This window comes from Choristoneura fumiferana, chromosome 15 (assembly GCF_025370935.1).
Source record: "Choristoneura fumiferana chromosome 15, NRCan_CFum_1, whole genome shotgun sequence".
In the NCBI taxonomy this organism is placed as follows: domain Eukaryota; kingdom Metazoa; phylum Arthropoda; class Insecta; order Lepidoptera; family Tortricidae; genus Choristoneura; species Choristoneura fumiferana.
Genome location: NC_133486.1, coordinates 4,323,966 through 4,346,647, shown reverse-complemented (window position 1 = coordinate 4,346,647; position 22,682 = coordinate 4,323,966). Strand labels below are relative to the sequence as shown.

At 38.3% G+C, this 22,682-nt stretch overlaps 1 long non-coding RNA gene across 1 annotated transcript; it reads right to left on the bottom strand.

Moving 5' to 3' along the window:
- Positions 1 to 11,734: 11,734 nt before the first annotated feature.
- On the bottom strand, positions 11,735 to 18,806 carry LOC141435707 (uncharacterized). Its single transcript, XR_012452216.1, has 3 exons — positions 18,770 to 18,806; positions 12,577 to 12,644; positions 11,735 to 11,860 (listed from the first exon to the last, which is right to left on the bottom strand). It is a non-coding gene; the product is annotated as an uncharacterized lncRNA (long non-coding RNA).
- Between the last annotated feature and the right edge of the window lie 3,876 nt (positions 18,807 to 22,682).

Sequence of the window (22,682 nt, the reverse complement as noted above, 5' to 3'; positions counted from 1 at the left end):
TAGGTGGTGCGCTGTCTGTCATCGAATCACACACACACACACACACACATTCAGTCAGTATTTTTCATTTATTCTTTCGCAAGCTTTATTTAACTTGCAATGTATGTATGTATAATATGTGTATGTATGTGCGGTTCAAACCTTGCAAGTTGAATTTGACCCACTTTCAGTAGGATAGACTTGAAAGTCGGCATACTTACTTAGTAAATTAATCTTGTGACAGTACAATTATTTGGTAGTGTCACCCGAGTGGTCCAGCCACCAGCCTGACGTCTCGATCGTCAGGACGGAACTCCTCAACGGTAAATGGCATCGACTTGAAATTTGGTACAAAAATGTACTAATTTTGATGTCAATGCAAGTACAGTCAACAAAAACTTCAGTCAGCAAAAATCTTTTATTAAAAAGTACAATACAATAAATGATGATGATAACGATGATAATGATGATGATCATGATGATGTGATAATGATGATGATGACGACAACTACAACGATGATGATGATGATGAGATGAAGATGGTCACGACGATGATGATTTTCTTTTATTCGAATGGATGGCAAACGAGCAAGTGGGTCTCTTGATGGTAAGACTCAGTAAGAGATCACCACCGCTCATAAACATCTGCAACACCAGGGGTATTGCAGATGATGGTGATGATGTGATGTTTATGATGACGATGATGATGATGATGAGTCGCGGGCAACAGCTTGTTATTTGATAAGAGCGTTTTATACCTGCATAACAACAAAGCCGAAAGAAATTTTTAGCAGTCTGTTATGTCTATGTTTTGCGTAGGTACCTACCTATATGTATCACAACAACGCTGCTTGATTGATTTCAAGGAAAAGGGACGCAATTTGACATGTAAATGACACGAATTCACAGGGACTCTTCAACGTGATTGTGATTGTGACAAAGTGTATAATTTGAGTTCAGATAGAGATAACTAGTGTATGTAAACCGACTTAGTAGTCATTTCTAATTTAAAAAACTAATTTCAGGAATTAGACTAATTTTTACTAAAAATCAACTAATTGGACTCCAGTGGATCACTGAGAAGGTAAGACCTGCTTTACTTCTTTTTGCCACACATAAGTAATTTCACATTATCATCACAATACAAGTAATAGGCAGTAGATCGACTATATATACTAGCCACAGATACTAGCGCTCGAATTTTTCATGTGATTAAATTCAACAACAAGTCGTTTCGAACTTGCCGCAATAGACGCATTTTTTTTGTATGACCAACTTATAATTTAACTAATAAATAAATAATCATAAAATTAACATATGTTTTATCCCTACCCCTAAAACTAAACACATACAATAAAAATATACACACGTCTGTTTCACTTTTGTAGACGCCAACCATAGCGCTCCGCCCAGCTGTAGTATAAATTTCAAGAATTATTTATTTTTATTTTATTTTTATTTTTTATTCGACTGGATGGCAAAGGAGCAAGTGGGTCTCCTGATGGTAAGAATACGGCTAAGTCAAAATACTTCCTATTGCTTGTATTGTGTTATCATCATTCCAACCTATAATCCCACTGTTAGCACAGGCTTTCACTTCGAGTAGTATACTGGGGCTGATAGTTTCTGTTGTTATATTTGGTGGAAAGAGCTGGAAGAGTATTAAATAAATGATTTGTAAGATATGAGTTAGCAAAAAGATGTTCATTGACAAAGATGTTTATTTCGAGTAACAATACATAAAGAAAAATATAACTATATAAACAAGTCTGCACAACAGACGTTAGGTACTTACTATCTACAAAAGTTACAACGGAGGATTAGTGCAGATTGGGAACAGCAATTGAATATTTAAAAAAAAACTAGAGATGCGAGACTGGATTCGAAACCATGATCCTTCTTGAATGGCCATTTAGTAGGTCGAACAACTCTGTTACCACGTACCTTTTTACCCTAACTGAAGCGAAGGTTATGTTTTGAATCTGTGTGTATATATATTTAAGTATGTACGTATGTTCCTATGTTCGCTCGTAACTACTAAACGGTTTATTCAATTGTGACAAGTGATACGTTATTAGATTTGTCTTATTAGTGTGAGGGTCACTTATTGGGTAAATAAAATTCTTATGAAGTCAAAGTTAATTTTGTTGAGTTTTAATAATCTGATCTAATGTTGATGCACCACCTGCTGTAAACTACGTAGTCCTAATATTATTGTATTTGGCTCTCTATTGCCTAATATAAACTGGAGACTCCAGCACTGCGGTGTGGAATGTCAATTTTGGATCTATATTGGATAACAACTTATGTCATAATGATCTTTTGCCATAATAACGTTTGCCATAATGTAAATATAGTTTTTTCCTAATATTGAATATCCTAATGCTTATTTGCACTAATTTCGTAAGTACTAATTATCATAGTATCGATGGCAGCAAAGTAGATACGGACATCTACATTTTTTCAAAAATGCTTTTTTTACAAAAAATAACTTATTTCAACCATATCTATAAGTCTGTTAAAAAAATATTTCAAATTTCAAAATAATGAAGAAAATTTGGCACGTAAAAAAACATCTACACTAGCTTTTGAAAAAACATCGCAGTAGAAACGGACATTTGAATTTATCCGCTTTTACTTCGGAGCTTTGACAGGATGCTTGTGACGTCAATAAAGTCACATGCCACTTGTCCGTTTATACGTCATACTTTTTGCATATGTCTCAATCTACAAATTTATTATTTCTAATTTCTATGAGAAAATTATTTGTTTTTTCTTAAAATATTTAAACAAATAGATATATTACTTAACATTGGTTTCATACACTTGTTTGTTTTTTTTATTTAGACAGCAAATGAATTAAAATTCTTAACGTAAGTAAGTACTTAAGTTTCTATTGCTTGCAGCTTACCGCTTTTTGGAAACGACACGCCTGAACAGATTTTGACTGATGATGACGAGCAATCTGTTTTTTTCCTAATAGGTATAGAAGTAGTAGAATATCGATTATACTATTCATCATCAGCCAATAGCAGTCCGGACATAGGCCTCCCCCATAGACCGCCATTGCGCCCTGTCTTCGGCTAGACACATCCAGCTTTTACCACCAGCCTTTCGCAGATCGTCCCTCTACCTGAACGGAGGGCGTCTTGGACTACGTTTGCCGAGACGCGGTCTCCACTCAATATCTTCAGCGGTTGTCGGTGCTTCAACAGATATGACCCAGCCCACTGCCACTTCAAGTTGTTAATTCTATGAACTGTGTCGATGACCTTAGTTCTGTGTCGGATAGTCTAGTTGCGGATTTTATCCTTCAGAAAAACTCCGAGCATAGCTCGTTCCATAGCTGGCAGAGCCGCGTTTCAGCTCCGTATGTCATGACGGGTAGGACGCACTGGTTAAAAACTTTCGTTTTCAGACATTACGGTATAATTGACGAAAAAACTCGACATAATTTTCCGAATGCTGCCCAGCCCAGCTGAATCCTTCTTTTGGCCTCCTTCTCAAAGTTGTGTTCTACCTAAGACTACTGTTACATTATGCTCGTTACTAGCATGCTAATAAGCATGCTAGTACCTGCTGTACCTGTATGACACAGAAAAAGCATGTTTAATAGTAGCAAGCCGTGGTGGCCGAGTGGTTTGACCTATGGCCTCTCAAGCAGAGTATAGTGGGTTCAAACCCCGGCTCGCACCTCTGAGTTTTTCGGAATTCATGTGCGAAATTACATTTGAAATTTACCACGAGCTTTACGGTGAAGGAAAACATCGTGAGGAAACCTGCACAAACCTGCGAAGCTATTCAATGGTGTGTGTGAAGTTCCCAATCCGAACTGGGCCCGCGTGGGAACTACAGCCCAAGCCCTCTCATTCTGTGAGTAGGCCTGTGCCCAGCAGTGGGACGTATATAGGCTGGGATTATTAGTATTATAATAGTAGCACGTCCCTATGCACATATGCTAGTAAGTAGCATTTGCTGAATAGTAGCATGCTTTCGTGCTAGTAACTAGCATGTGTTGGTACCTTAACTGCAAAATCAGGCCGAGGTATGTGTACTCCGAAACAACATCAAGAAGATTTCCACTAACGATGACGGGCCTCTGATCCATGTGGCCATTGATGACAATTTTGGTATTATCCACATTCATTATAGCATTATATTGTTTATACTATTATAGTACATACTGTTTTATTTTTACAGTTTATATTGTTTTGTTTTGGGATATATTTTGTACGTAATTTTATTACTTGTACCTACTGTTGATTTATTTAATTTATTAGTGTAAAACTATAAAAAATAACTTAGTTTTTGAGTACGTAAAAACATATATGAGTAAACAAAAATAAAACAATTTTTTTTTATTTTATTTAACACATATTTTGGGGGTTTTTAACGAAATAAATTAATTTATATGATAGACAGCGATGAGGTTGAGTGGTAGATAACTCATTTAATAATATGAATAAAATGATTAATGCAAAGTAAATAAAGACATCTACAAAATTTATCAAAAAAAGGGTGAATACTCGTTGCATGTTGTTTAGATTATCTCTAAACACTCCTCTAAGTTTTACCGGAGATTCTTACCTTAGCTTATTCGTTTTTTATAACGGAAAAGGCGTTTGTTTCATTACAACGCATAAACGGATATCAGGCAGATGTCTTCCTCTACGTTTAAGCTCTTTCAAAGTAAAAAAAGACATCTACAATTTTTCATTAAAATAATGTTACAGAAATAAAATCTGTTGAACAAGAACATTATTTTAATGCATCATAGAAAATTTCATGGTAATCAGTCCATTAATCTCAAAGTAGTCATTATTTTTTACTAAATACGCTCTCCTGTAAAATAGCTATTTTGTAGATATCTTCTTTTACTTTGCTGCCATCGATATGTCCTAATAGTCACATGTCCTAATATTGGTTGAAATAATCATTTTTGTAATAAACTGGTTTGGAAACTTCACACACCGTTGAATCATCCCACTTCCCACTAATATAATAAATGCGAAAGTTTGTAAGGCTGTTTGTTTGTTTGTTATCCCATCACTTCAAAACCGCTGAACCAATTTAGATAAAATTCGGTACATAGATAGTTTGGAGTCCCGGGAAATTGCATATAATAGTAGTAAATAATAATACACTAAAAAAGGGCCACTTTTTATGAATAATTAAAAAAAAACTTTTCTGACTGCTGTTCGTTTTTGTAGGGGTCGCAGTTCTAACCTAAGTTAACTTTTCTGGCTGCGGTTCATTCTGTAGGAGTCGCAGTTCTAACCTAACCTAACTTACTTTTCTGGTACCGGTTCGTCACTGTTGGGAACTCGGTTCTAACCTAATCTACTTTTCTGGCTCGCAAGTCGCTGTTTGCCTACAAGAGCTCTGTTATGGCATTTAATATTATGGATTTTAATATTATTACTCGTAAGTTTTTATGTCTTACTATATTAGTACAAAACATATTAGGGATGTAGAGTATTAGGACATTTAATATTATGGCTTATGATTTTTAGGGCATAAGATCATTATGGCAAAAGTATGATATAATGTCAAAAGTGTTTATGGCAAAAGTGTTATGGCATTTGAGTTTAGGACAAACGATATTATGGATTACGAAGGAGACCCGTCTATTATATATCCAGTCGAGTAAGCTACCCGTCAGTCTGTCAGTCATACAGTAGGTAACTTACTTTTATTAATAATTTATAAACCTCAACCAGTTTAGTGAAATTACAAAATCAGATAAAAGGTCAACTCGATTTAGTGATTCGGTACCCAAAACCCTATTACTAAGACTTCGTTGGCCGTCCGTCCGTCCGTCCGGCTGTCACCAGGCTGTATCTCAAGAACCGTGATAGTTAGACAGTTGAAATATTCAAAGATTATGTGGCCTCTATAACAACAAATACTAAACACACAATAAAATAAATATTTAATCGTGATTTTTTTTGCCTTTTTTTGCTAATGTCTAATGAATATTGTACAGATGGTGCGGGGAACCCTTTGTGCGCGAATCAAACTCGCCGTCGGTCGGTTTCATTTCACTACATTTGTTTAGCAATTGGATAAAATCCCTGTTACGCGTCAGTGACAACGAAACGAGCTCGCAAAGTCAACTCTATGATCTCTCTCTCTCTCTCTCTCTCTCTCTATGATAAAAGTCTCAATAAAAAAAAAACTCCAAGCGAAGGTCGAGGCCGGGCTGCCGCCTCACTCGCCGCCCTTGCCCTTCAACCTGACCACACCTGACCCAACAGAGTCGCATCCGCTCCACATACATCGATCTCGCTCGCTTCGCTCGCTCGATCCGCGGCAGTGAAGGTGTTTTTTTGGCGGAGTGTGTAGGTTTTTGATCAAATGACTGTTTTTTTCTTGACCGGTTTATTAAGAATTATCTCCTAAATGTATGGATTATTTAAGATAAACTTAAAATTATAAATGTGTTTTATTTTGTTCCTTCGTTTGTCTTTCCTTTTACTGTTTTTGCTCACTAAATATATTTAACTTTTCAGATTCATAATGGACTTCAAATTATTTTCTGAGGCAATTACGTAATACATAACAAAGTACAAAGCTAATAGTATTAGCGATTTTGTATTGAAATTCACTAATACTCTTAGCTTGTTTACCTATTATGCAATTGGGCCATGTCATGGAGCCGAAGATTCACAGTTACTCTTGCTACATAAGTACTAAATACCTTTACAGATTGATTCAAACCACCGTTCTTATTTCAAATAATGACAATCATCGAAAACAGTACCATATTGTCAAATAATATATACGTCTCTTTCAGTTTGGGCGTGACGTCAGATGTGTCAATTGTTCGTTGCCCATATTATGATTTGATTATTTATGACTTTCAATGTTTTTTGATTTTACAAGGTCTTGCGGATTAAATTGAGGAATATATAGGTTGTCACAAAAATATCCGTATAACCACTAAAGACAACATGTAGGTATCAAATCGTGAATATAATTATTTTTTTTCTTTTTAAGAAATCTATTAAATTGTTATAAGTAAAATAAATGATACAACTTTTACCAAGAATAGACTTACGACTGATTATGATGAAGCATACCTAGACACTTGGTAAAAACTATAATCTATAAAATGTCTGCACTATGAAGATATTATACACCGTGTTATTTTTGATTGTTAACTTTGAGGGGGCACTGTAGTCAAACGAAGTTAATTTCTCCAAGACACTAGTAGCCTAACTCTTACTGTGTAAAAGATAGTTAAAAATTAAGTTAATTAATTATTAGCTGTAAAACCCAGGATTTTGACGATCGAGCGACGGCATCCACACTGCGGCAGACAATAGACATTATTTTTCAAAGACTTAATTTCTTTAGGCCCTAAAGTTTAGGGGATTGCAGTTTTTCTCACTCACTTCTCAATCTTAATTAGGTATATGATATAGGAATTATAAATGACAAAAGTAGAACAGCCATCTCAACTACTTTGTTTTTTTTTTTACTGCTGCTAAGAACTACGCTAAGTATACAAGATCTATTTTGGATGCTGCCTCTACTTTATGTGAGGTAGGTAAGGGTAATTGTGAGACGTTGTAAAATAGTCTCCCTATTATTAAAAATGTTATAATTATCTTTGTTTTATTCTTTCATGCTCAAAATATCGTTTACGTGATTTGCATACTTCTATTTCGTGATATATTCGCACTGACGCCACAACACATAGCGGAGCTGTCTAAACATTTAAAAAATATCGGAACACGCATTTACGTAATGCACAATAAATATATAATCATGTTCAGATATTTTTCAGCACCTAGACAGCTTTCACGCTTATGGTGGTGACTGTACAGTAAGTACTACATAATATATTTTTGTACCTATAGGTGAACTGAAATATTTACTTTGCTCATCCGCGACCTTTATAATAATATCTTTATATCTTTTACTATTTCTAACATCTATGGTGAACGTTTGTGTTGCTCTAAAGATGAGATCTGGTCGAATTCGAAACGCATCAGTGTAGTGTGGTGGTGGTGATAGATGTGTTTGTATGATTTGTGCGTATTCCGACAGTGTGCAGGTGGAGGAACTGTATGAACACACATTTCATGCATAAACGTAGCTATTATAAAGTCACGGGTGAGCGAAGCAATTGATTCAGTTCATTGATATTATGAACCTCCGCAAAGTATAGGATTGCCGTTGGGGCCGAAAAGTACTCGAGTGGAGACCGCGGATCGGCAAGCGCAGCGTAGGACGTCCACCAACGAGATGGACGGATGATTTGGTAAAAGCCGTGGGTCCACGGTGGGGGCCGCTGCCAACCGAAGCAACTGGAGGTTATGATTGGAGCCCTCTGTCCAACAGTGATCGTCCTACTGCTGAGATGATCATGATGATGATGATGATTGTCATAACGTCTTCTCACTAAATTGACCACTTCTCACTGTGACCAGAGACCAATTCGAACAATGAACCACTTTCTAAATTGTCAATTTCTTATAATGACAGTGTACCAAGTTTACAATTTCTTTAGACCAATGTCATGTCATTGATCGGTTGACATTGGTTACATACTCTGAGAATATAAATCCTATTTCAGGTTCATCTCTATCTGTTCATAATTTTATTCCGCATATTGCTAAATTTTACATTTCAGAATACTTTTGCGTTATACTGATAGGCTGCATGACCTATTGCTTCTTAGACCACCTGTGTTTTAGTTTTTTTAGACTAAATGATACTATTCCATACATCTGGTTTTCAGTAGGAAAATCAGTACATATAGGTATTCATGCTCCTACTAGTAGGAGAATTAGTATAATATTGTGTTCGTGCTCCTACCAGTAGGAGACTGTAGTAGGAGCACGACTTTGCATCTGTTTCGAGCAATCCAAGCTATACCAGATAGAGGGCGCTCGTGCCTAAAATACCATGCGCCACATTACAAAATCGAAGATTACACAAGAAAGTGTTTTTTTTTTTGTGGAATGTCTTATTTTGGGCATCTGGTATAGTGGGAATTTTAATGAATAAGTAATGTAGTATTTTGAAAAATGTGATATTTTAGGCACGAGCGAGGGAAAATCGCTGCGTGGCTATAGCTACCGTCCTGCACAAAGGGAAAAATCCCTCCCGACCCGTGGTCCAACTGCTATCTGGTTGCACCACGGGAACCTAAACTTACCCAGGATGGTTCAATTCTCAGACTACTTTTTTTTCTGCAACTTATTGCTGCGACCCGTGGTACAACTGAAGGGCTATTGTCCAACGGGCATATGAACAATTGCTATGTTGAACCATTTGCACCATGGGGATGTAAAATTACCTTGGGTCATGTGTATCAGAATAGGTACTATCATTACTGCATTTTTATAAAATTAAAAGTCTCATGAAACCCAACAACTATGTAGTTTATTCTGAATACAGTGAAACCAACAGTCCGAACCCCGATTCCACAGAGTTCAAGTGGTAGTTCAACTAGTTAAACTAATTGGACCCACCCAGTAGGACCATGGATAAACATACTTTCCAGAATTGGACTACTGATTTTGCTTCTCCGTGGTGCAACCGGTTGACGATGAGTAAACTTGCTTCCCCGTGGTGCAACCAGTTGGACATAGTAGTTGGACCACGGGTCGGGAGGAAAAAAAGTTCATAAGATTAGTTCCTAAACCGCAATCGGTTCGCATCAAGAAGGAATTTTGCTCATACGCGTGTAGGGTGAGCACTGAAAGACTCCGGTCGTCGTCAAGCAGCTAATCATCAATTGAGTAAATAGGTAAGTATCTCTTGTAAGTATAAATATATTCAGATGTAATCTCGGTATTTCTTGCAATTTGTGGGAATTCTTGAACGAATTTCTACCACTTGGTTGAAATACTGGGCATACCGTTCAAAACGAGATCCGATTTGCTTTGGAGTCAGAATGTTCTTTATTTATCGTAGAAACATGTAGATGCCTACATGTAGCCTGTATTCTCATTATTCATACTAAATACAAATAAATATATAGGAAGTAAAGTTCTGAATTTACCGTCGAAAACTCCAAAACAAATTCCTTCGGATCTAACAAAAAATGTACTTGGAATGATTCAAGCGTAATCTAATCGCTAATATAACGCAAGCGTAATACTTGCAACATTTTTATAGTATTAACTTGCATCCAGCAGCAACACGCTTGAACGCATTCAGGTCTTCCTCGAGCAGCTAGCACAATAAAGCTCTACACCTGGAAATTCACAACTATATCTAAGAATTTTTATTATCTGGCACACCCACGACACAAAACGACAATTGAAAACATGGAGACTGTACTAGCTCCCCAGAGGTCCTCGCTTACTACCGTACGATGCCCACCAGCACCGTCGTAAAGCGTTAGGTCTGCCCTTTTAAGGACACAGCAGTACCTGTCTTGAAAAATTACACGGAAATTCTAAAGCTTATAAGGAAAAAGACCCTCTAGATATATATAAACAACCAGACCACGATAATGATGATGGTGATGATGATGATAGTATTATCCACGTATAAATAAAGATTCAAAATATGAAACGTCGTTTCCAGCAGGATTCTACATACCGATAGCTTCAACGAGGCTGTTTCCTTTCCAGCCTACTATGTACCACTACACATGAACTGTTTTACGCATCAGGGTAGTTGACACACTTATACAGCATTACGGCCTTCCGTTCTTCAGCTTTCCAAAATGACCATTTCTGTACCTCGGTATACATACAATACAAAGAATTATCGCAACCTTCAACTCAAAAGATAACTGCAATCAAGACTGGTAGGTAGAATAAAACACGGAAAGATTTCGTCTCCAATATTCGAAGAAATAGGAGTAACACTCGCATGTAATGCATGATTATCAAAGTATGTATGTCACAAGAGCATCATATGTGGTTACCAACTTGAGCACAATATCATACTCGACAATCTCCAAGTCCAAAGCCAAAAATCACATAAGATTAGATTCCTGGGACTCTAACACGATTCATCTAATTCTATATCGTCGCATATGAAACACTCATATTATCTAGATATTTGAACATTTTAAGGGCAAAAGTACAGTTGATACAAATATTCGTGACCCGAAAAAAAATATATGAATATTTTGTAGTAGCTTACGCCGAAAGCCTTCCGAAAGCCTAGAAAAGTGATGCAATAATTTTTCACTAGTTGGCGCTGTCTATTTGCATGTGTGCGTGAGCTCCTAGTGTCCGTATAAGGCTGTACCTGACACCTAAATTTGAGCCCTGAAATCTCAGAATTGGCACACTATTTCCGTTCGACTGTAGTCTCAAAAAATCGGCAATTCTAAATTGTTTTCGCAAATAATAAACTCAACTATTAGTATTCTACGGATATTCTAAAAATTACAAAAAAACATCACGAAAATTCGACAGTCTGATTTTTAACGCCATCTGACGAGACTTTTACCATGAGCTAACGTGAGCAGCCGCCTTAAGAGGGCAGCATGGAGCAATGTTCGCAGATCAGGAGAGCCCTCAGGGATAGCCACTTTTAAACAAAGTGCACAGATGTTTCAGATGACACATATCTAAACCCATTAGGTAAGTACAGTCGAGTTCAACTTGTGAGCGAAAATGTAGCTAATCAAAAATATATGGACACGACTCTATTGTTAACGGCGTAGAAGCGTGTTCAGATATTTTTGATTGAATTTTTGCTTACAACTTTATGAACTCGACCGTACTAAGAGTACAGCAAAATTACCTTTCTAGCTTTTAGACTTTACTTACCTTCTGACATTGGCCATATCCCCACGCTCTACCGCCAGCAGGTATTTCTTCTCTTCGAAGGTCAAAGCTTTCGGTAGAGTAGGCAGCTCCGTCATTGGTTTCATAATACCACATTCTACTGTGGCCTCGCCCTGGGCATAAGATTTAATAAATCCAGTGGCCGTATAGTCTAAAGCAAGCCGAGTTTAGACTTCCAAAAACATCGTGCAAGTTGCAGTACATTGCGGCGCTAGATTGACCACTACAAACTCGTTGGCTTTACGGCCTCGCAATGTAATGTCTAAACTCGGCTTACCTAACACCCAGCATTCACCATCTCTTTCTATCGTCGTCCTACACCGTGTGATAGAAAGAAGTGGAGAAAACGATTGTTACTTCCAGGGTAGTAGGTAGGTAGACGACAAGGCCTCAGGTTGTCATGTCAAGTGCATGATTAGACCATTTTCTAGTGTCAATTAACTTACAGGCTGACGCTTTGTCAATGTCAGGCAGCTCGTCACTCAAAATCGATAATTGTTCTATACTTGGTTTGGATATGTATTTAACTAAATGTAAACAAAACAACGTACTTAACCCTAGTAATTCTCATAATTTGCATGAGGTTGTAGTTAAATGGGGCGGCTTACTCCGTATTGCACGCGGGCATTCAAACAGCTGCGGTGGACCTAGAGGGCTACTACGAAATACGAAATCGAAATTCGTATCGTACCGTCCCGCTGGCGCTAATATTATTCCATACGAGAGTGAGAGGGACAGTACGATACGAACTTCGATTTTCGAATTTCGTAGTAGCCCTCCAGGCCCGCCGCTAGCTACTGTTTTGCGGCTTCACAAATTATTAACTTACGCTTTCCAAGTCCTTTTTGTCGGCCATGGTTGTTTGCGGAGCGCTGTCAGTCGCCCCCGCAGCGAACACTAAAACAATATTATCAAAGGATATATCACTTGCGTCATATTTGATAACACGAGTGTTAAAGCGTAGAAAGGCTTGTTTAAATCGATGTATGGACGGGAAAAGCCGTGTGGCCTAGTGGTTTGGTTTATGGCTTCTCAAGCGGAGTATCGTGGGTTCAAACCCGGGTTCACACCTCTGAGTTTAAAAAAAAATTTGCGAAATCACATTTGAAGTTTACCACGAGCTTTACGGTGAAGGAAACATCGTGAGGAAACCTGCATAACCTGCTAAGTAAGTGTGTGAAGTTCCCAATCCGCACAGGGCCCGCGTGGGAACTAACTGCCCAAGAAATTAAGACGTTATTATCACAGCAGGGGACCTTATTTTCTAGCACACCGCCAGCTCTTTCTGTCACATGGTGTAAGACTAGGGTAGAAAGAGATGGAGAAGATCGTGAACCAATACGGCCTAGAGTTCGGAGGTTTGTCGTTGAGACGAAAGCAAACCATGGAACCGACATAAATATTCAAATTCAAGTTCAATATTATATTATATTATATTATGATATTCAATATCGATATATGAGATATATCGATACACAACATGCTCAAAAAGATTAAAAGTAGAGGTCAACAATAGATGGTTTTACCTTTAAACAAATATCCCTTCCAATTAACTTTTGAGCAGTCGAAAATGTGAAATAGACATACACACACAAACATCACGCCTGTATTCCCAAATGGGGTAGACAGAGCACACGAAACGTTACCGCTTCGGAGCCACTTTTAGCATAAGTTTGACAAAAACGGTATAGTAGTACCACAAATAGACATAAATATGGATTATTCAATGAAAACAATAAATAGCTAACAATTTCTAATTTAATGATTCAATTTCATATCTAAAGTCTGTTGTAGTGCTAATAACTGTTCCATTAGTGTCTTTATAAAAGATATTAAGATTATTATTTTACGATAATAATAATCTTTATCCGCACTGGGCCCGCAGAGGAACTACGGCCCAAGCCCTCTCATTCTGAGAGGAGGCCTGTGTCCGGCAGTGGGACGTATATAGGCTAAGATTATTATTATTAATCATTATCGATATAATTTAGGTTGAGTCGGATAAGAGAGAAGTCACTATGACAGATCAAAAATGTCGTGAAAATCACTACTACAAAAATATGTACCTAATTTTAATGTAACACATGATATTAAGGTCTATTTTCTTTATTGGCTTGATATTAAGGTCTAATACATATCTTTGTTTGACGAAGCGTTGGCAGGCCTCCCACTAGGTGGACTAACGACATCACGAGAGTTACGGGTAACCGGTGGATGCAAGTGGCGAGTTGTCCTTCATTGTGGCGTTCTAAGAGGGAGGCCTATGTTCAGCAGTGGACGTCTTCCGGCTATTAATAATGGATGATGCATATCTGTGCAACTTTGCCTGTTTCTATATCTTTGTAGTTAAATTTAGTGAGGTGACACTGCCCTGCTTCCTCGCTCATCTCTGGTGGTCGCTCATGTGCGTAACACAGAAGCCCCGCGATGCTAATCCGTCAGCACGATAACCAACCCTCACCTACATAGTGACACAACCTTATCGAGTAGGTAATTCAATTGCACATATAGGCTTTTGTTTGTGTTGATGCTCAGCTGTTTTTGTTGTCGTTCAGAATGTTAATAAATACTCGTAATGTCGATAATACTGTAGTGCCCGGCATAACTTTCAAATTCAAATTCAAATCATTTATTCAGTAAATCAGTAGGCCGCAATGGGCACTTTTACACGTCATTTTCTAAACCACCAGCGCTTTCGGAAAGACCATCATTGCCAAAAAGAATGCGCCGCAAGAAACTTGTCAGAAAATCATTTTCTCATAATAATATAATTACAAATAAAATACTTAAAAATACTTAAAAACTATATTATACAATTAAAGAAAAAAAATACAAAAAAAATAATAATAAAAATACAGGGATGTATGGGGTCCCTTAGTTACAATACTAAACACTAACTATATCTAAACTATATCTACGTTCAGTGGAAGTGTAGAATGCTTCCACCGTCATAAATTTTAAAATAACGAATAGGCTAAAGCCGTTAGGTCAAACCAATATTTTTTTAAAGCCTTAGTGGCCGAGTGGTTTGGCCTATGGCCTCTCAAACAGAGGGTTGTGGGTTCAAACCCCGGTAGTTTATCAATGGGTGGTGAAACAGCCCCTTAGAGACTGATATACCCTCTAATTCTGTTTCAATTAAAGCGTACTCGTATACATAGATTGGTCTACTGAGTATAAAGGAAATGTAATTTTTAGGCCGTGATTTAGGTATCCTTACTTTAAATACAGTGTGTGGTCCAGAACCGGGGATAATATTTAAAAAACAATCCAATTACCCAATTACCGGTGATCTATAGTAGTAAATAGTTATAGTTAAAATAGTAGAGATAGATTTTATCCCCGGTACTGGCCCACACACATAATTGGTTTGTAAATGACGTCTGGAATATAACGTAGGCTACTTTTATCCCCGATATTTCCGTAGGATCCGTGTAAATCTTAACAGCTAAGTCTAGAAACATAACATTTGGCACTGATAGAAATTTTGTATATATTCGAAATGTACTGCTAGAACTGATGGATTATACGTGCAAACTTGCGGGTATATAAGTAGTTTATATGCGTACCGATGCGTAGATTCCAGTGATCCTTCTTGCATAACTTGTGCGTAAGCCCCATGATCGTCCACTGTTTCACGTCCGTGTTTGGGTGCACTATTTGCTGCGTCATTGTTTACGTTTCGTTTGTTTCTATATCCAAACTGGCAAGACTTCAGAAAATTAACCAAGTAGCGAAAACTAAAAGCGTTTCAGATTATCCGATCCGATATCGGAATCTGACGCCGATACCGATATCGGGGCAAATAAAATGTATCAAAGATCTATTGAAGAGACTCAGAGATACCACAGGAGACCGAAGAGCTGGCAGTTTCCTCGCTCAACGCATCAGTCTTGCGATCCAGCGGGGAAATGCTGCCAGTATCTTTGGTACCATGCCGCAGGGTCCATTTTTAGATTTAATATAGTTTTAGTTTATTTAATTTTATTGTACATAATATACCTTTTTTTTTAATTTCCTATATTAGTGCTTGTTATAGCCTTAATTGAGTAAAAATATTTTGACTTTGACTTTGAAAAAATACAGTCAGTGAAATATGCACCTACCTGTCTTTCAGATTATCCGATTCAGTACAGTACAGTCGAGTTCATAAACTTGTGAGCAAAAATTTGAGCAAAAATATCTGAACATGACTCTATTGTTAACGGCGTAGAAGAGTGGTCAGATATTTTTGATCAAATTTTTGCCCACAAGTGTATGAACTCAGCGTAGGTACATGTTACAATACAACCCAGTAAGGGTGTTGCAATATTACAATGTTTTATATATTTCTTGTTAGTTAATGTACATCATTGTTGTGTTGTAGGTACTAAGTAAATTATTTTTACCTTGCTGCTTCGCGACTATTTGTATAAAGCAGCTAGGTCAGTGCAATATATATTAATGTTTTCATGCAAAACCTGCCCACTACACTTGCACCAACACTTGCACCAATGATTTTAAGTATATGTATGACGACAACATTTGGTTTAGACGTCGTCTCTCAAAACGACCGAAAACCATGCTTTAAGCGCAGCGGGATCACACACACACACACACGCACGCACGCACGCACACACACAAACTCATCATCATTTCCAGTCTATTTACGCAACACTGCTGGGCACGGCCTCGCACATTGACAGGGCTTAGACTTTAGATTAGACAGTAGTTCCCAATCTACAGTCGAACCTTCGAAGCTACCGTAAACTGCTTCAACTTTGCCCTCTAGCCCCAACATTGCCTGATTCGATTTAGAGTCGATAACTTAGCACCCTTTAGGTTTTTAAACTTTTGTCTCCCCGTAATAATAATTCCTGTGTAGATAAAAGTTTAAAACCTATAAGAGTCCTAAGTTATCGACTCTAAATCAACTCGGGCAATGTTGGGGCCAGAGGGCAAAGTTGAAGCAGTTTACGGTACCAAGCAAAGATCCCAAGTATAATAAGAAATAAGGAAAATTTTGAAGAATTTAAAACATCTTTATAAGAGTTTTTAATTAAGAAAGCTTAGGTACTAAACTGTGAACATTTTTGTAACCCCCGACGCAAAAAGAGGAGTGTTATAAGTTTGACCGCTTTGTGTGTCTGTCTGTGGCACCGTAGCTCTTAAACGGGTAGATCGTTTCTTTATTTGAAAGCAGGTTTTCTAGCGATAGTTCTTATACATGTTTCATCAAAATCGGTTTAGCCGTTTTTGAGATATTGAACTTTGAAGTGACAAAGGCGGGAGTTTTCCAATTTTTTGTTGGTTAGGTTATACAAAACTCCCTTTTATGGATTTTTTTAACTCCCGACGCAAAAAAAGGAGTATTGTAAGTTTAAGCGCTATGTGTGTCTGTCTGTCTGCGTTTCTGTCTGTGGCACCGTAGCTCTTAAACGGGTGGACCGATTTGATTGCGATTTATTTTATTTACAAGCAGGGTTTTTAGCGATGGTTCTTGGATATGTTTTATCAAAATCGGTTCAGTCGTTTTTGAGATATTGCACTATGAAGTGACAAAGTCGGGGGTTTTTAGGAGATACAATTCAGTGATTTTATACAGTAAGTGTTGTAGACGTTAATGTAGATACAATAGTGGTAATTGGATAAAATTTTACATTGATTTAATTTATTTTCATGTTGTCAAAATGGTTAAGTATTTAATAATAATTGGGTGGTTCTAAAATATTTAAATAATTCCATCAATTATAGTTATTATTATTATTTAATGTTGACATATTGTTTATTGTGATTAGTAATTGGATAGTGCCAGGGTTTTAATTTAATAATGTGTGAGAATGATTATTAGGTACTTTAGATTCTACATAGTCGTTAAGATGAATTGTATGACATATAGATATGTTACAGAAAAACGTAGCTTAAGTCAATAACACCTGTGTAATGTACCTGTAATACACAATGAATACTTTAAATTTGAATTTGAACCGATTCGTAGAACAGCCTATTCATGTTTCTTCAGCCCCGCGGATCTAAGGGGGGGGGGGGCAAACCGGGGCACTTGCCCCGAGCGGCAGTTTGATGGGGGCGCCAAATCCTTGAGACAAGAAATGAAGAAGGAAAATGCTACTCATTGGCAGTTTTAACAGTTTTTCTCAAACACTGAAGGAAGGGGGCGCCACCATCAAGGTTTTGCCCCGGTCCGAAAAAATGTAGATCCGGGGCTAGGTTTCTTCCAACTCCAAAAAACCAATCAACCAATCATAATTTGATTGCTTAGTAGCGACATCTCTTGTCTGGGTGAGCGGTTGGTTCCGAAAGAGTGTGACGTCTCTCGATGAGAGCGGAACATAGATGTCGCTAGTGCTGCTGCATAAGTAGCGTAGTAGAAATAAGCAACCTGAGATATGTAGGTATGCATAGGAAAAATTCGTGTCTAGATTCCTGTCCAGCGGTGGTGTAGGGGTTATAGCACGCAGCACGGATTGCTGAGGACCCGGGTTCGATTCCCAGCGCTGGTCTCTTTTTCTGGTTTTTCTGCGCATCCATGTCTCAGTTTGTATTTTCGATAGGTTTCTTCCGTTATCCTTCACTGTTCCATTAAAAGGGTCAATCAACTTTTTATTATTGTTATTCTGTCCCGTGACAGGAGACATCAGTGATAGACTTATTAGTGCGTGCTTAGGAGATAAGCCATAAAGGAATGAGGGTTTTCACAGACGCGAAATATCGCTAGATGGCGTTAATGTCGTGAGGTCTGTTTGACGTTTGACTTTCCTAACTTTCAGTGGATTTTTACCCCATAACATACTTTTAATAAGTGACCCAGGAGACGTTGCCATGGTAACGCTACGCTAAAAATTTAACTGATCCAAATTCATCATTATCAATCCCAGCCTATATCATTCCACTGGGCACATGCCTCTCAGAGTGAAAGGGCTTGGACCGCAGTTCCCACGCGGGCCCAGTGCGGTTTGGGAACTTCACACACACCATTGAATTGCTTAGGAGGTTCTATTATTAAATTATTAAAATATACTCACAGTACGAACGCTGAGGCTGACGAGCCGCCACTCCTCCGCGTGCCATCCCTCCCCCCCTTTTATACTACCCACCATCATCCAATTAGGCTGAGCCGGTTCGAAGCAGATATTCATACAATTCGCATTATACTTTATTCTTAACTACCCTTTGCCGGTGGCTTTATCTTTTTTTAGATCGTATTGTCTAAAGCGCTGACGATCGCAATTGCATTCGCCATCTATCTCCTCGCGTTATACCGTGTGACAGGAGTGGTGAGAAAGAGACAGTAAATATTATTATGATCACGAACGCCAGAACGTTGGACAATTACGGCCAGAGGTTATCCGAAATTGCCTTCCAGAAGGTTTCCTCGTAACAACTCGATTCCCACCGAGTTCCTTAAATTTTCGCCTCGCGTCGACATCCGATTCAACCCCTCTTCACTTTAAACATCCTCTTGAGCCTTGAGGTCTTGGTCCAGGTTGTCAACCAAATATTTTGACGCTGCGCCACTGCCTTCCAGAAGACGATAATAGTTCCCTTTACTGCCAACACTAAGGATGCTTTTTCTGAAAGATGTGCGAAGAATGTTTGTAATGAGCCAATAGAAACGTCTCATTTACATGTCCTCGTTCAGCGCAGCGGGAACAGCTCAGCGGAGCGAGGATAGCTAAATGAAGCAGTTCTATTTTATTATTTAGAGATGGGTAAATCGGGATCTGAAGATTCAAAAGTGTCAGATCCCTACGCGGATCCGAATCCCTTATAAACTCCTTTCAAATCTTATCGAATCCGAGGAGCTACTAACCCCGACCAACCTATTGGATCGAGCAACTCGCGATCGGCGATACAGCACTCACTTCACTTTCGTTCAATCACGTCGAATCGGATCGGATATGTGCCGTCCTGCTCACGCTAATAGCATTTATTACGAGAGGAAGAGGGATAGCATGATTCCAATTTCAGACCCGCTCCCCGGAGCCGGTTTGCAAGTAGTAAACAAAGAGTAGTAAAGTATATCCGAAGTAACTCACAGATTCAAAAGAGTCATTAGGACGAATCGGTACTTCAGTACCTACCTCGGTACCAAAACTAGCCGGATCGGCCATAGACAAACTAATCATCGCTCGAAAGAACCGGAGTCAATAAAGGAGTCGGAGTCGATAACCGGATTCAGTACCGAAACCGGAGCTGGATTTAGTGAGTTAGATTTAGATCCCTTGTCGGAGTCGAGATTACCCATGTCTAGTTCTATTGGTTCATGACAAACACATAACTTCAACGCTTCACTCTCAAAGTTGTCCAGCCAAAATATTCACGCCACGCCGCTGCTAGATACGTAACATTGTGATTTCAATAACCAACTCCTAGCCCGTTCATGCCATCCAAGCATAACAAACAGACATACAGACTTTGTGACCACTTTTACATTTACGATATTAGTGTGGATGCCCGCAATACGTGTGTTCTTCTACTTATGCTACTAAAACAGGGTTTGAGTAAATCCTCTTTTAATTTCAGTAGGTAGTGACAGTGAGCAATTGACCACACATTATGCCTCACAGTACAGCTGGGCTACTACGAAACTCGAAAGTCGAAGATCGTATCGTACCGTCCCTCTTGCTCTCGTATTAAATAGTATAAGTGTCAGAGGGACCACACGACACGAACTTCGAGTTTCGTAGTAGCCCAGCAGTCGCCATCAGATATTTCGGAGCGGTCAACACATACATACATACTTACATAATATACTATACTATTATACTACTATTGGACGACCAAATGGTCTAGTGGTTAGAGAGCCTGACTACGAAGCTTGAGGTCCGGGTTCGATTCCCGTGTCGGGGCAGATATTTGTATGAAAAATACGAATGTTTGTTCTCGGGTCTTGGGTGTTTAATATGTATTTAAGTATGTATCTATCTATATAATATTTATCCTTTGCTTAGTACCCATAACACAAGCTTGCTAAGCTTACTTTGGGACTAGGTCAATTGGTGTGAATTGTCCCGTGATATTTGATATTTATTTATTATAAATGCGAAAGTGTGTGTTTGTATGTATGTTTGTCCGTCTTTCACGTCGAAACGGAGCGACCGCTGGACGTGATTTTTGGCATAGAGATAGTTTATGGACCAGAGAGTGACATAGGCTACTTTTTTTCCGGAAAAATGAACAGTCGCCGATAAATCAGCGCGCGATAACAGACTTCCACGCGGGCGAAGCCGCGGGAAAAAGCTAGTACCTACATACATATAAACATCACGCTTGTATTCCCAAATGGGGTAGGCAGAGCACACAAAACATTACCGCTTCGGAGCCACTTTTAGCAATTTTAGGCTTTAAGTTTGACGAAAACGGTACAATAGTGACAGGTTGCTAGCCGGAAGAAATGGAGACGTGTAATTCTAACCCGATACCTCGCGGGTACTTTTGAGTAATTTTGACCACCTTGGCCTCTACGAAATATCTAATGGCGACGGTACCTGGGCGACCGAGACTGGGGACTGAGCTTTTCTGACGTTTTCTAAGCTATGTATAGGTAGTGCTACGAGAGTTGAGTGAATGATACAAAAAGCACACACACAGCTACAAAAAGAACTGATTGTCAAAAAAAGGCGAATGAATCGAATGAATGAGTTAAGTAATGTCAAAATGCTGCTGTCGTTATATGACATGTTCTTGTGAGCGTGACCTCAACTCTGGTGGCACTACCTATACGAGTTTTCAGATCGTTCCACATATTAGTCAAAAAGTATGTATGTATGTATGTATGTAAACTCTTTATTGTACAAAAGAAAATTAACAAAATACAACTGACAAACTTTAAGATACTTGTACAAAGGCGGACTTATCCCTTTAAGGGATCTCTACCAGTCAACCTTTGAGTGGATGAGAGGAGAGGAGCAATACGTTAGGGTCCGACAAAGGGTGAGTTTAAGAGTAATTTCTAATTTTCATCAAATTACCCCAATCCGATTAGCAGTTTTAAAATATTTTACACTTATCTATATTTTATGTGCCGACAGTTCCGTGCCGTTAGTTCACGGGTTTATGATGCTTTTACTATCATGCATGTTTTATAGCAGTTTACGATTAAATTTCGAAGTAGGTATGAGAGATTATGGCATTGCATACTATTGCGGAGATAGTTTTGATGGGTTCAGTATGATGGTTTACGCGCGTGAAATCACAGGTCCCTAAAGTTTATTAGTGTAGCACCAGTCAAGGACAGGAACCGATTTTTTTTTCCGTTACCCAAATCATAAGAAACGGACCACTGGCGTAGGCGGGAGCGAGGGGGGGGGCATAATAAATAATATTTAATAATATGTAGATAATATATTTCACAGTTTTGTCGCACCTACGATTCGGACCGATTAGAATGAGCACGAAATTTTCTATTACATATACTGTGACGAAATCGGGGAATTCCCGTTCAACAACAATGACATCATAAGGACATCATAGTTCTTTAGACCTATACAAGAGGGCGGCAAATTTTTCTTCCGCCCGGGGCGGCTAATACCCACGCTACGCCACTGAAACGGACATTTTTTTTAACTAATAACACTAATTAATAAGTAGGTATAAAACTGTCCAGTTAGCCGATGACCATAACTAGCAAAGTTCATAAATGGTGATAAGGCATTGAATTCTTGCTGTCCATTACTGGGTACTGCTGTGGTTAACATGCTCATAATTGGTGCGGTCACCCTAATGTATACTTCGTTTAATTTAAGGTTAAATATAATATAATGATAAATGAATCATTAGTTCACATATATGTAGAACTACATTAACCCTAATTAACAAAGGCTCATTAAATTTTAAAATTTTTTTCGGGATAAATTTTTTATTACGAGAAAGTGTGAAATTCCCGCGTGACACAGAAGAAGCCGCGGCAACAGCTGGTTGAATAAAACACACAAC